General features: G+C 43.9%; 1 protein-coding gene across 4 annotated transcripts in view; it reads right to left on the reverse strand.

Annotated features, from left to right (window-relative positions):
* LOC126236505 (pleckstrin homology-like domain family B member 1) overlaps positions 1-12889 on the reverse strand; it is a 1102343-nt gene that overhangs the window by 593197 nt on the left and 496257 nt on the right. For all 4 annotated transcript variants that reach the window (XM_049945868.1, XM_049945867.1, XM_049945865.1 and 1 more), the window contains one exon: positions 8056-8125. The gene's annotated coding sequence lies outside the window, so the exon portion shown is untranslated. The remainder of the gene's footprint in view (positions 1-8055; positions 8126-12889) is intronic.

Consider the following 12889-nt stretch of genomic DNA (forward strand, 5'->3'; position numbering starts at 1 on the left):
TGGCATAAAAAGGCAGTGCATTGGTGCAGCTGCCACTTGCATTCAGGTGATTCATGCGAAAGGCTTTCCGAAGTGATTATGGCTGCACGACGGAACTAACAGACTCTGAAAGCGGAACGGTAGTTGCAGCTAGACGCATGGGCTTTTCCATTTCAGAAATCGTTAGGGAATTAACGACCAAGAGCAGCGGTGTTTGCATACAGGTGTCAGTGCTAACAGACAAGTAATGATAAGTAACCTGAGAAATCAATTCGGGACATAGGATGAATCTATCCGTTAGGATTGCATAGCGAAATCTGGCGTTTGGGCTATGGCAGAAGACGACCACCGCGAGTGGTTTTGCTAACAGAACGACATCGCCTCTTCTGCGCTCGTGACCATATCGACTGGACTGATGGCTACTGGAAAACGGGGCCTGGTCAGATGAATCCCGATTTCGGTTGGTAAGAACTGTAGGGAGGGTTCGGGTGTGGCGCAGTTCGCATGAAGCCATGATCTCAACTTGTCAACAAGGCACTGTGTAAGCTGGTGGTTGATCCGTAACGGTGTGCGCTGTTTTTACACGGAATGAGTTGGTCGTCTGGTCCAACTGAACCGACCATTGGCTGGAAATGGTTATGTTCGGCTACTTCGATACCGTTTGCAGCCATTCATGGCCATCATGTTCCCAAACAACGATGGAATTTTTATGGGTGACATTGCGCCATGTCACCGGACCACATTTGTCGGCAACTGGTTTGAAGTATATTCGGGAACATTTGAGCGAACGATTTGGCCACTCAGATCGCCGACATGAATCCTATCGAACACTTGTGGGACATAATCGAGAGATTAGTTCGTGCACAAAATCCTACACCTCGAACACTTCCGAAAGTACGGACGGCTATAGAGGCAGCAGGGACTTCCGACGACTTGTGGAGTCCATGCCACGTCGAGTTGCTGTATCTCAGGGTATGTGATATGTTCCATATGCAGGGACTAGACAGTTACACACGTCGCCCGACACTGTTACTACTACGCAAAAACATTGGCGGTTCACAGAAGACGGTGCACTTTCCGGGTTTCACTGGAGACGCTGTTCTGCTCCGGTATGGATAAATAGTGCATATCAGTGTGAGCGAGAGAAACGGCGTGGCAACTGGGATCACTCAAGGAAGGTCAAGTGCGCGGGGCAGTCAATTCTTGTGGTCATAACTACGTAACAGTACGCAGATTTACTGGGAAATTCTGGCGATGTATGGACAAAATGGAATGTGATACCCAACTGTAGTAAATTGGTGCCAACAACTTGACCAAGGCTGCACAAATATGAGGGATGCTGATCGGAAACAAAAGGTCATCGGCATTAACACCGGCGACAATGTCCAGGCAGTCGGCAAGCTGAAAGAACATCTGTGAGGAATGAGATTTCTCAATAATTAGGCAGCTGACACTGCGGTTTCCACATGGGTCCGTGACTAGGGAGTCGATTTTTGTTCGTCGAGGTATTGACCGATTGGTAACGTGTTCCGACCGTTTTTACAGAGAAAAAATGTTCAAATGTGTGTGAAATCTTATGGGACTTAACTGCTAAGGTCATCAGTCCATAAGCTTACACACTACTTAACCTAAATCATCCTAAGGACAAACTCACACAGCCATGCCCGAGGGAGGATTCGAACCTCCGCCGGGACCAGCCGCACAGTCCATGACTGCAGCGCTGGAGACCGCTCGGCTAATCCCGCGCGTCGCGTTTTTATAGAGACCTGATAAGTACGTTGCAAAGCATTCTCCATGTACCTGTGTTACTTTGAAGTGTGTTGCAGCAATCAATAATCGTTACTTAGCCTGCCATAATAATGTGTAACTTACTTTGTGATGCCCCCTGATATAATTTTGGTCCGCCTGGTTGTGCCTTTGTCCTACCACGTTCCGTTACCCAAGTTTCATGTGTTGGTATATTTCTTGTAATTTTTCGACTGGTTAGAGAAGACTGTTATTGAAGAGGGCACACTGAGGTGAGATGTTTCAGTATTACTCTCTTCATGACTTACAAAAAGTGTACTGCAGATGTATAATTCTAGATCACTCAGTGTTGCACTTAATGAGGCATGTATTTATTTTGAATTTATGAATAAATGTACAGGCAATATAATTAGGCACAACTATCACATATCAGACTGTGTTCGGTATAATGGTTCTTTTTTGCATTGTGTCATGTAGACTGAATGTGTGACGCACATTCAGATTTATAACCAAAAATGTGTGGTTATTCTGATCTCAAACGTAATGTATCTCGAACACAATTAGTTCCTCCATGCCAGCCAGCTTGGATTACGGAAACGTCAATAATGTAAAACCTAACTCTCACTTTTCTCATATGACAGACATCCTGAAGACTATGGATCAAGACAGTGAGGGACTCAGTACCACACCTTCACTTATTGTAGTATTTTTGTGGGGTATCAAACGTAATTTCTGCCTGAACTGAAAATTTCTTAGTAAAGAGTGGTTCAAATGGTTATAATGGCTCTGAGCACTATGGGACTTAACATCTGAGGTCATCAGTCCCCTGGAACTTAGAACTACTTGAACCTAACTAACCTAAGGACATCACACACATCCATTCCCGAGGCAGGTTTCGAACCTACGACCGTAACGGTCGCGCGGTTCCGGACTGAAGCGTCTAAAACCGCTCGGCCACCGCGTCCGGCGGAGTGGGAATTAGCCGCAGTTTTGCTGTCGTGGGATCCTTAACTAATATGCAAGTTAGGGGGCAGAATCGCAATGTTATGCAATTCACACCTAAGTGTTTTTTTTTTTTGTTGAATCTGCAGAAGCTGTGTAGCGTAATCTTATAACGGTCCTGATATGAATCCTACGTGGGGTGGCCAGCCTCTCATATACGTAATTTACTCATTAAACTGATTGATCAAACTTCCCCTCCAAAACTGATAATGGGAATGGATTCTGGTGAGTGTGACTGTTCAATAGATAAATTTCATCCTAAAAATTTTACAGTTGCATTTTTTTTCTTTAAATGAGCACAAAAATGGTCATGAATTTGTACAAAGAACTATCATGTATATTAATATAAACCAAGCGTGTAAGTAGCCCTTACCTGATGGATACCTTGGCAAGAACCTGGTACAAACGATACTGCATACATCATTCTCTACTATGAGAGGGGGGGGGGGAGCGAAGAGAACACGTGAAATGTATGATATCGATAACCAAGTGGGTAGTCTGATGCAGCACCATGCAGTCACCCAAGAAAGAAACTAGTTCTACGTATACCACCGGTGTGAAACCTCAATTCGAATTCTGGGCGGCTGAAAAATCAAACTAAAACTCTACAGGAAGGAGGTGCGTGTATCACCGACAGTACGGCGCAGAGAGGCGTGATGGAGACGGCTGCTGGGCTCCAATTCATGAAGAGCGGCTCTGCCTTGGAGAACGATCGAAGCGCAAGCGCGTAAAAACTAAGTGTTTATCTGGGTGGCCGGGCAAGTGAAACTGCGAGTGAAATTACTCTGCAGCAAGGACGGAAAGTACGCGACCAACTTCAACGGTGGCCAGGAACCAACTACGTCCACTCTACGCCCAGGGAGCGACCGCTCCACTATGACAGAACTCGGTGAGTCGCCGCCGATAAATAACCTTTCGTCAATTATGGCCTTACAACAAATTCGTCTAGACTCCCACTGCCGCCAATACCGTTCGTTCCCACCAACGCCCGAAGGTGACTGCAAACCTGTGGTGACATAACAGTGGAACAGCCTATCACAGCCTTCGCCAGGACTTTGAGCGGGAAGCTTTCTGGCAGTAGGCGTCAAAGGAATATAATAATTGGGTTGCTACATGTGGCGCCTCGCGTCGGCTATCCTTTGGAGCTCGGTGACGTCTCAAACAACAGCATAGCTGTGGCACCGAGCTGCTGCATTCCTGCCCAAAACAAGAGGCTTTCGCGAGAAACCTGCCTCCAGCCATTATAAAAACAGCGATCGTCCATCGCTCTGGCCTCTGAGACCCGACATCAAAAGAGAAATCTGCCAACCACGAGTCGGGACTGTATCCGCAATTCCCATGGCCCTATGGCTATGTTCCTCCCGCCTTCTGAGCGTTCGCTGCTATTGTGAGCGGTTGACCACCTCACCGCCCTGAAGTTCCCACTGAGCTTCTACGCGAAATGAACAAGATTACGATATGCATGCACATATCATGAACATGTCGGTTCCACAGCATCCTACTTTGCATAACAGTGTATTACGGTAGCGAAATGACATTAATTTGCACATATGCAAATTCAGATTTTAGAAATGCAAGATACGCTGGTTTGATTGCCCTTACTAAGTGTATAAAAATGCCAGAGGGCTTGCCATTTTGCAAGAGGACACAAAGTTATTTTGGATGGAGAGTCGCCGCTAGACGTAAAAGAAACTTCAACTGTGTCCCACGGAGGGCCAACGACAACCCGTCAGATCACCGAATTTAGGGCTGTCGGGCTGGGCTAGCACTTGGATGGGTGACCATCCGATCTGCCGAGCGCTGTTGGCAAGCGGGATACTCTCAGCTGTTGTGAGGCAAACTGAGGAGCTAGTTGACTGAGAAGTGGCGGCTCCGGTCTCATAAACTGACATTCGGCCGGGAGGGCGGTGTGCTGAGCACAGGCCCTTCCATATCCGCATCCAATGACGCCTGTGGTCTGAGGATGACACGGCGGCCGGTCGGTACCGTTGGACCTTCATGGCCTGTTCCAGCAGAGTTTAGTTTTCGTTTTAGTGTCCCAGGAAACTGTGGTGAGATATTTGCTGTTCGTGTTGTATAGTCACGACATTGTAGAAATAGTTACCTCAGACTTTTCACAGATGATACAGTTACCTATAACGAAATACAATCTGAAAGAAACAGCACAAATATTCAGTCAGATGTTAATAAGATTTAAAAGTGAACCAAAGACTGTCAATGTGCTTTAAAAATGTAAAATTATGCGTTTCAGAAAGCAAAAAAGCGTAGCAACCTGTGACTATAGCATCGAATCACAGTTATGGTCGATAAACTCATACAAATTCCTGGCAGCAACACTTTGTAGGGACATGACACAGAATGATCACATGGACCCAGTCGTAAGTAAAGCATGTGATTCATTAGTGGTATACCAGGGAAACGCAATTAGCCTACAAAGGAGATTGTTTACAAATCACTCGTGTGGCCCATACTAAAATATTGCTCAAGACACTGTGAGCAGATGCCGAAATTGAATATTTCAGCGAGTGTGTGTCATTAGTCTGTCAGCTTAAATGCCCGAGTAGCTCATTCCTCGGATTTAGTAGAAGACGCCTTTGGAACTTGGTCTGCTACTTTCTGTTTACTGAATTCATGGGCGAACTGAGATTGAGGCTCTTGTTGGACTTTGGTGAGCATCTTAGGGTATAGGCTGTGTGAACAGTTACTTGAAGTTACCCGCTGCACCGCAGGGCTCTTTATACAATGAATTTTAGGGCTGCATTAACCCTGATTTTATCTGAGATTTTACCGGTTCCAGTTTGGGTAACTTCCATTTTAAAGTTTTCTGTCTGCACCACGCTTATACCAGTATGGTGTGTGAGCCTGGGTGTTGATTATGAATCCTATTTCTGCAGCTTTTGAGTAACTTAGACTGTCCTCAGGATTAATGTAAGTTCAATTTTACTTCTTGCTGTTTCATTTGAAGCTATTGTTTGAATTTTATTTACATATTCTTTTATACAACTAGCCTGAGAGATTTGCATTTTGCTTAAATTCGGTGTTAGCCTATTTTAATAGGACAGCCCTTACCGACTTGTGGGAGTTTAGATAACATCTCTGTTTTATTTAAAGCTGATGACGTGTTTATTTTCTGTTTCCATCTGTTCTGCTTACATGTGTCTTAACTAAACGTTTAGCGATGTTTTTTTTTTCTTTTTTACATGTATTAACTAATAGGTTTTTCAGTTTCTTTTAGTAAGGCCTGAATTCATACTGTGGTTTATTGTATTTATTAAAGATAGACGAGTTACGTAATGTCACAATTGCAAAAAGTAACTGAAATTTTGCTTAAGTTTAAATTATTATCGGCTGTTTGGTAATTTTCTTGTATTTATTAGCATTTCTCAATTTTTACGCGTTAAAAGAAATTCATAAGCAGTTTAAGATAGATGTGAACCATTTGTCGATTGGCTACTTACAAAATTGGGAGAACCAGCTTTAAATCGGAATCTGACAGTATACCACTAGCCCCTACGTATTGCCCTCGCGGCGATTCCAAGGGCAAAATTAAGTTAACTACAGCGCATTCGACCAGTCATTCTTCCTTGCTCCTTACGTTGATAGAACTGCAAGAAACCCTGAGAACTGATACAATGGGACGCACCCTCTTTTTAACACACCAGAGTGGTGTGCAGAACATCGATGTGAATGGAGAGTCTCTAAGGCGTGATTTGGAGTACTCTTATTTTTATTTATGTTAATTTTAGTCAGAAAGTAAGTGGTTCTAAAAAACTTGGTATGTATGTAGCTCTATGAAACTGAGCATGTACGAGTATCCTTGTAATGTTGTTGACCTGTCAATCCTCTTTTTGCCAGTAATATTATATTAGCAGGGTTTTGACAGTATGTATGTCTGTGTGCAACTAAGTGACTATATTATGCCTTGCCATTAGTGTTTCGCCTCAGTCTGGAGTATATTTAGCTGCATGAAACGAGCACGTTCACATTGAAGTAGTATTTTTAAATTACATATTCTGAAACGGTATTTATAGGCCATACGAAGTTCTGGCTCTGCGACTTTCTCGCTCAGTATGTTGAATTGTGTTTGTAGCCCACAAGCAACCCCTAAACACTACATTCATAACAAAGTGTGCTACATCTAAGTGAACGTGTCTATACACCCATCTGTACAGAAATACTTATCCTGTAGTGGTTGGAACCCGTCAAAAATTGTAGCGCTGCTAAAACGTTGTATTCGTGGGTACATGCGTTATGATACATCAACGTGAACATTAAGTTAGAGATTGCAACTAACGATTCAGCGCTTTTGCAACATGTCGTAATTACTATAATGTATTCTTTATTAGTGAAACATATTACAGTTTGTGGATAAATTTGCACTGCTAGTTTCAGTTTTCATTTAACATTTTGTTTTCATGATACTGCAATTTATAAACGCTTCACAATCTCTTATACAAATAACAGTTTCCTCTTATCTATTTTCGTAATACGTGAATATCTTCTTTTATACAGAGGAATGGTTGACCAGTAAGGTGGTTGTGTGTGGTTATGGCTGACGTTGAGGAATTATATGATACGCACTGATGTGCTCACAGCAAACAATATGAAATTTTTACCATGTAGGGACGTAGGAGCGCGCGGGCAGTATGTGTCAGTGCATGTAATGAAAGAAATTATGTCTGGTGTGAATATTTTAACACCTTTGTAAGTTTATTCCAACGAATGGTACGTACACAGCTTGCTTCTTCTGAGCTTCAAGTGAATCGGCTTCCCAATCCCCCCCTCCCCCCTCACCCCATTCCATGTGAAATTAACTATTGGATTGGGGTAGCTACTTGATTGCATTGCGTCGGTAACAGCATAATTTTATGTTACATTTGGATAAATAAAGAGAGAGAGAGAGAGAGAGAGAGAGAGAGAGAGAGAGAGAGAGAGAGAGAGAGGGAGGCGTTCACAGAACAAAGCAGCATTTTAAATAAGTCTATCGACTTACTTAAAATGCTGCTTTGTTCTGTGAACGCCCCTCGTTGGAGACAACACTTTTTCATTACTAAATTGTAAATTACTTACTTAGACAGCTAATCATACGACTAAAGCTTCTAAAATAGTTATCAAATAATTTTATTTATCCCTGTGTGTGAAAACATAACAGCAATGGGATCACGTTACTGTATAATGTTTTTCAAGTATGCCTATCTGATTATCTACTTTGGACGTAGTTACAAGGCACTTCTTGTATCCATTACGTCGAGACATACATTGTCAGAAGAAAAATATCTGTAATCCATTTCCACCGATTGTAAAGATGTGGTTACTAAGTTCACTTACCTTCTTCACGTTTCACTGCACTGCGAGTTACATTCAACAACTTGCAGTGAGCGTCGAATCTCGAATTCACCTGAAACAGAGATACATGTTGATCAATTTCTGCGTTGATGTCTTCATTAGACATGCAAAAAACATAAATACATATCAATGTGCAAACAATTACGACGGAGACTAAGTCAGCGAACTGATTAAAGGGAAACAAAACAAATTTTTTGAACGTGAGGATAAAATGCGACTCTTAGAAAATCCACATAGGATGCAGCACGAAGGCAGCAGCTGAGGGATACTATGAGTGTGTCTCCGCTCTAGGATACACAATAAATCGCCACAGAGAATTGATGGTTATCGTCTTCTACAGAAAATGTGCATCTCGTTGCGCGAAATAATGAATTGTGAATTTATGCGTACTGTGTTCGGTAAATTATAAACTTTTTTGTCAGTAAATGTATAGTGTTGAAGGTTACTTGAAGCGGAAAATACCTGTGACATTACTCGCCAAGAACGAGTATAATAATAATAATAATAATAATAATAATAATAATAATAATAATAATAATAATAATATAATAGATATTAACCGCCAACCCCCCCTCCCTCCCTCTCCCTTGGAAAAGGGGATGAGAGGGGCAGGGACATCAACGGAAGATACGATTGTTAAACTGTAAATGGAAACGCAAAATCTACCAGGTCAGTCTCCAGCATTTTGCGTTAGGGCAGCTAGAGGACAAACATATTTGTAACTCTCGCGAACAGCAATATATCATTTCGAACAGATGACCGGAACGTTTTACAAAAAGTGATTGTTGGCGACCGCAACATGATTTGATCCAAAACTGAAAACTCCGTGCGTGGTTTCTCACTTGAGATAAACTACAACAGGGCATAGATACGGAATGATGGCTATTACATAGACGATGACATACCGTACGCAGACCTCAGAAAGTTATCGATACCGTTGTGCCATTCTACATCAAGGCCAGAATTACACTTTGACGGAAAGGGGTGTTCTACAATGGGAGATGTTCGTATCACCGACGAATTTCTGAAAAGGGAAGAGAGCAAAGCATGGAACTACACAGAGCCGTAAAGCAGAATTACACACAAAAATGGTTTAAAATACGGCAAGGGAGCTGGGAAACGTTTTTAGGCATTTTTTATATCTTTATAGCTCACTGTGTAAAATCGTAAGTCAAAAATAGTCTCTCTACTACCGACAACGTGGTTTACGGACCAGACATAATTCCACTAAGACTGACTTAGGTGCTGGTTCATAAATTACGCTACTGAAGAAACAAAAATTTTCCTAGCTGGAATTGTCTCTCGTTGCTGCGCATATGACACCGCCGAGTAGCGCTTGCACTCAATATCTTCTGATATTTGTTTGATATATTCTAAATTCTGTCTTCTTCCACTGTTTTACCCTCTAAATCTCCCGCTGGCACCAAAAAGGTTATTACTCAATGTCTTAACAGACGTCTTATCATCTTGACCCTATTTCTAGTCAATGTTTTCCACATATTCCTTTCCTTCGGAGAACCACCACCTTTCTTATCGGTGCCCCTAATTTTCAATACCCCTCTGTAGTTTCACTTCTGAAGCGCTTTGATTTCCTTCTTTATCTGTTTCCCACATCCCATGTCTCACTGCCATACAACGCTGTGCTCCAAGCGTACATTTGTTTGTCAAATTAGAACCGCTGTTTGATACTAGTGGATTTCTCTTGGCCAGTAATTCCCTTTTCGCTAGTGCTGGTTTGTTTTTTATGTCGTCCTTGGTCCATCCGTCACACATTATTTTGCTCCCTAGGTGGCAGAATTCCTTCGTCTACTGCGTGATCACCAATTTTTTATGTTAAGTTTCTTGCTAACGTCACTTCTGCTTTTCCTCATTATTTTCGGTTCGGTTCGGTTGTTGCGGGGAAGAGACCAGACAGCGAGGTCATCGGTCTCATCGGATTAGGGAAGGACAGGGGAGGAAGTCGGCCGTGCCCTTTCAAAGGAACCATCCCTGCATTTGCCTGGAGCGATTTAGGGAAATCACGGAAAACCTAAATCAGGACAGCCGGACGCGGGATTGAACCGTCGTCCTCCCGAATGCGAGTCCCGTGTGCATTACTTTCGTCTTTCTTCGATTTACTCTCAGTTCATACTCTTGAATCATTAGACCATTCCATTCAACTGATCCTGCGATTATTCCTCATTTTCACTGGGGTAGCAATGTCACCAGCGATTTTTATCACTGACAGCGTTTCAACGTGAATTTCAATCCCAGTTCTGAATCTTTTTCTCAAAATCTCCCAACAAACTATGCACGCACACCTGTTAGCAGTTAAAGCATCTGCAATATAAGTTTTTACAAACTTTGCTCAAGGACTGGTCGCAGTTTCAATACACTATTTTAGGACGGACGCCGGATTCTCCATGTATAAAGGATAATTAAAATAAAAGGGGCTGTTTAGCTTTTACGACCGATGCTGTACCTTGTTGCAATGATACTTGCCCGAAATGTTTGAAATTTATTCAAAAAATTCGTAGTTGAAAAGAAAAATACGACGGAATATGTGACTATGTCTCCTTGATGCTAGCGAATAGAAACGAACAAACGCAGTATTCAGCCAGAGCATTATGACCACAGACCTGCAATCGATATAAGCCCGTTCAGGCGATAGCAGCGTCACCAGGCGGGGAATGACAGCTTGTTTGACAGACACACGCACGGTGCACGTAGTATTATCAGTGAACGTACTGTCCGTGTGTAGAATGGGGAAGGCGCACGATCTATGTAAGTACGACCGAGGACAGATTTGATGGCTCGGCGCGAGCATTTCGGGAACTGAACGACTTGTCAAGTCTTCAACAAGAGGCGAAGGCAAGGTGAAATCACGTCCAGTCGTTGTGGGGCTGGGAGGCCAACTACAGGTATCGGACGTCGTAGGCTGGGCAGACTGGTAAAACAGGACAGGCGGCAAACTGTGGCGGAACTACAATCCGACTTTAACACTGGGCAGAGTGCAAGTGTGTCTGAACATAGAGTGCACTGAACACTCCTAACGAAGGGCCTCCGCAGCCGACGACGCGTGCATGTGCCAATGTTAACAACACGACATCGGCAGCTACGACGAAATGGGCAAGTGACCATCGGCACTGGACGCTGGCGCAGTGGCGGAGCGTTTCGTGGTCTGGGGAATCCCGTTTCCTTCTTCATGATGTCGATGGGAGGGAGCCAACCTCGATACCTGTACTGGGGAACGGCGGCAACAAGGCGGCGGCTCCATTATGCTCTGGGAAATGTGGGAAACGTTCACGTAGGCCTCCATGGGTCCAGGGAAGCTCGTGCAAGGTACCACGACGGCCAAGGAGTATCGCAAAGTGGTTGCAGACCGCGTACACCCCGATGATCATGTTTCCCGATGGCAGTGGCAGTGGCATTTTTCAACAAGATAACGCGTCGTGTCAAAGGGCCACGAGTGCGATGCAGTGGCTCTAAGAACACGGGGGTGGGGGGGGGGGAGAGAGTGAGTTCAAAAACTCCCCAAATCGCCAGATCTGCACCCGATCGAACGCATCTGGCATGTGACTGAATGCTTCTCAACGGCATTTACGGGAATAAGGTGACTTGCGTGCGCAGAGATGGTGCCAATTCGCTCTAGCGACCTACGATGCCCTCATTGCTTTCATGCCACAACACATCGCCGCTGTTATCCGTGTCAAAGGTGGACGTACCGGCTGTCAGGTAGGTGGTCATAATATTTTAGTTGATCAGTGTACGTATGCGCGTGTTCAGGCCAAAGATTTGCCCTCACTGAAAATCAATTCCCCCTCGGGTAAGCAGTGTTACAGATGCGACGCACGCAGTAGTCCCGGCGGTGCTGCTGATACTGCAACCCTGAGGGCCCGCCCCCTCACAGCGGCTGCGGATTGGATGGGATGTAGGGGTGGTAGGGTAGTGGCTGGCTCGTCGGCGCAATTAGGAGCATCCAGCTACTGGCTGCAGCCACCCCCTCCCCATCCTACCCATCCTCCCTCCACCTCCGCCTGGAAGCCTGCCAGCCGTCTATCAGGCCGCTTGTTTAAAGAAATAACAAGATGTAAACGCCTGACCAGAGTTCTAAACATAGCCAGCGTGATATTATTTCAATAACACGATCGAGCGTACTAGGGGGCGAGGTGGAAGCTAGAGGTTACAGCACCACGTCCGCTCACAGAAACAACAAGCGTCCAGGAGAACGTAGCTCAGTGATTGAATTGATGTCCGCGACGATATGCTCACGTGTCAATTGACGTCTGCCTAGAGTCAACAAGATCTTGTCACCACTTCCGCAATTTCTTCAGAGAGAAAATTTTCTCAAGCAGTGGATGATATAATTTAGTCATGATAACTACTTTTATTCTACTCACATCCGTAGCTACACTGTCCATGCCCGATGACATTTATTGTTTATGTAGCACACGAAAAGAAGGTAATATTCATTACACGTTCTCTAAGGCTGCCGATACTGCAATAATGAACACCACAGCAGGCAGTTCAGTCGAAGAGGAGTGGGCATATTCAAAAAGGCAATCACAGTTAAAAGGAAGGTATAAGCGAAGAAACTTCAACTTCTCGAATAAAAAATTTAGTACAAAAATGTTCAGGAAAGAAAGAATTATAATAATACAAGTCACTAAGGAATGAAATAAATATGAAGTGCAGGTAAGCCAAGGCAAAATGGCTGCAGAAACATGTGAGGAAATCATCAGGAAGATAGATCCAACATATAGGGAAGTCACAACAACGTTTGCTGAAATTACGTACGAAGACGTCAACGTTACGAGTGCAACGGGAATTGAACTGT

The sequence above is a fragment of the Schistocerca nitens genome, chromosome 2, assembly GCF_023898315.1.
Source record: "Schistocerca nitens isolate TAMUIC-IGC-003100 chromosome 2, iqSchNite1.1, whole genome shotgun sequence".
NCBI classification, from domain to species: domain Eukaryota; kingdom Metazoa; phylum Arthropoda; class Insecta; order Orthoptera; family Acrididae; genus Schistocerca; species Schistocerca nitens.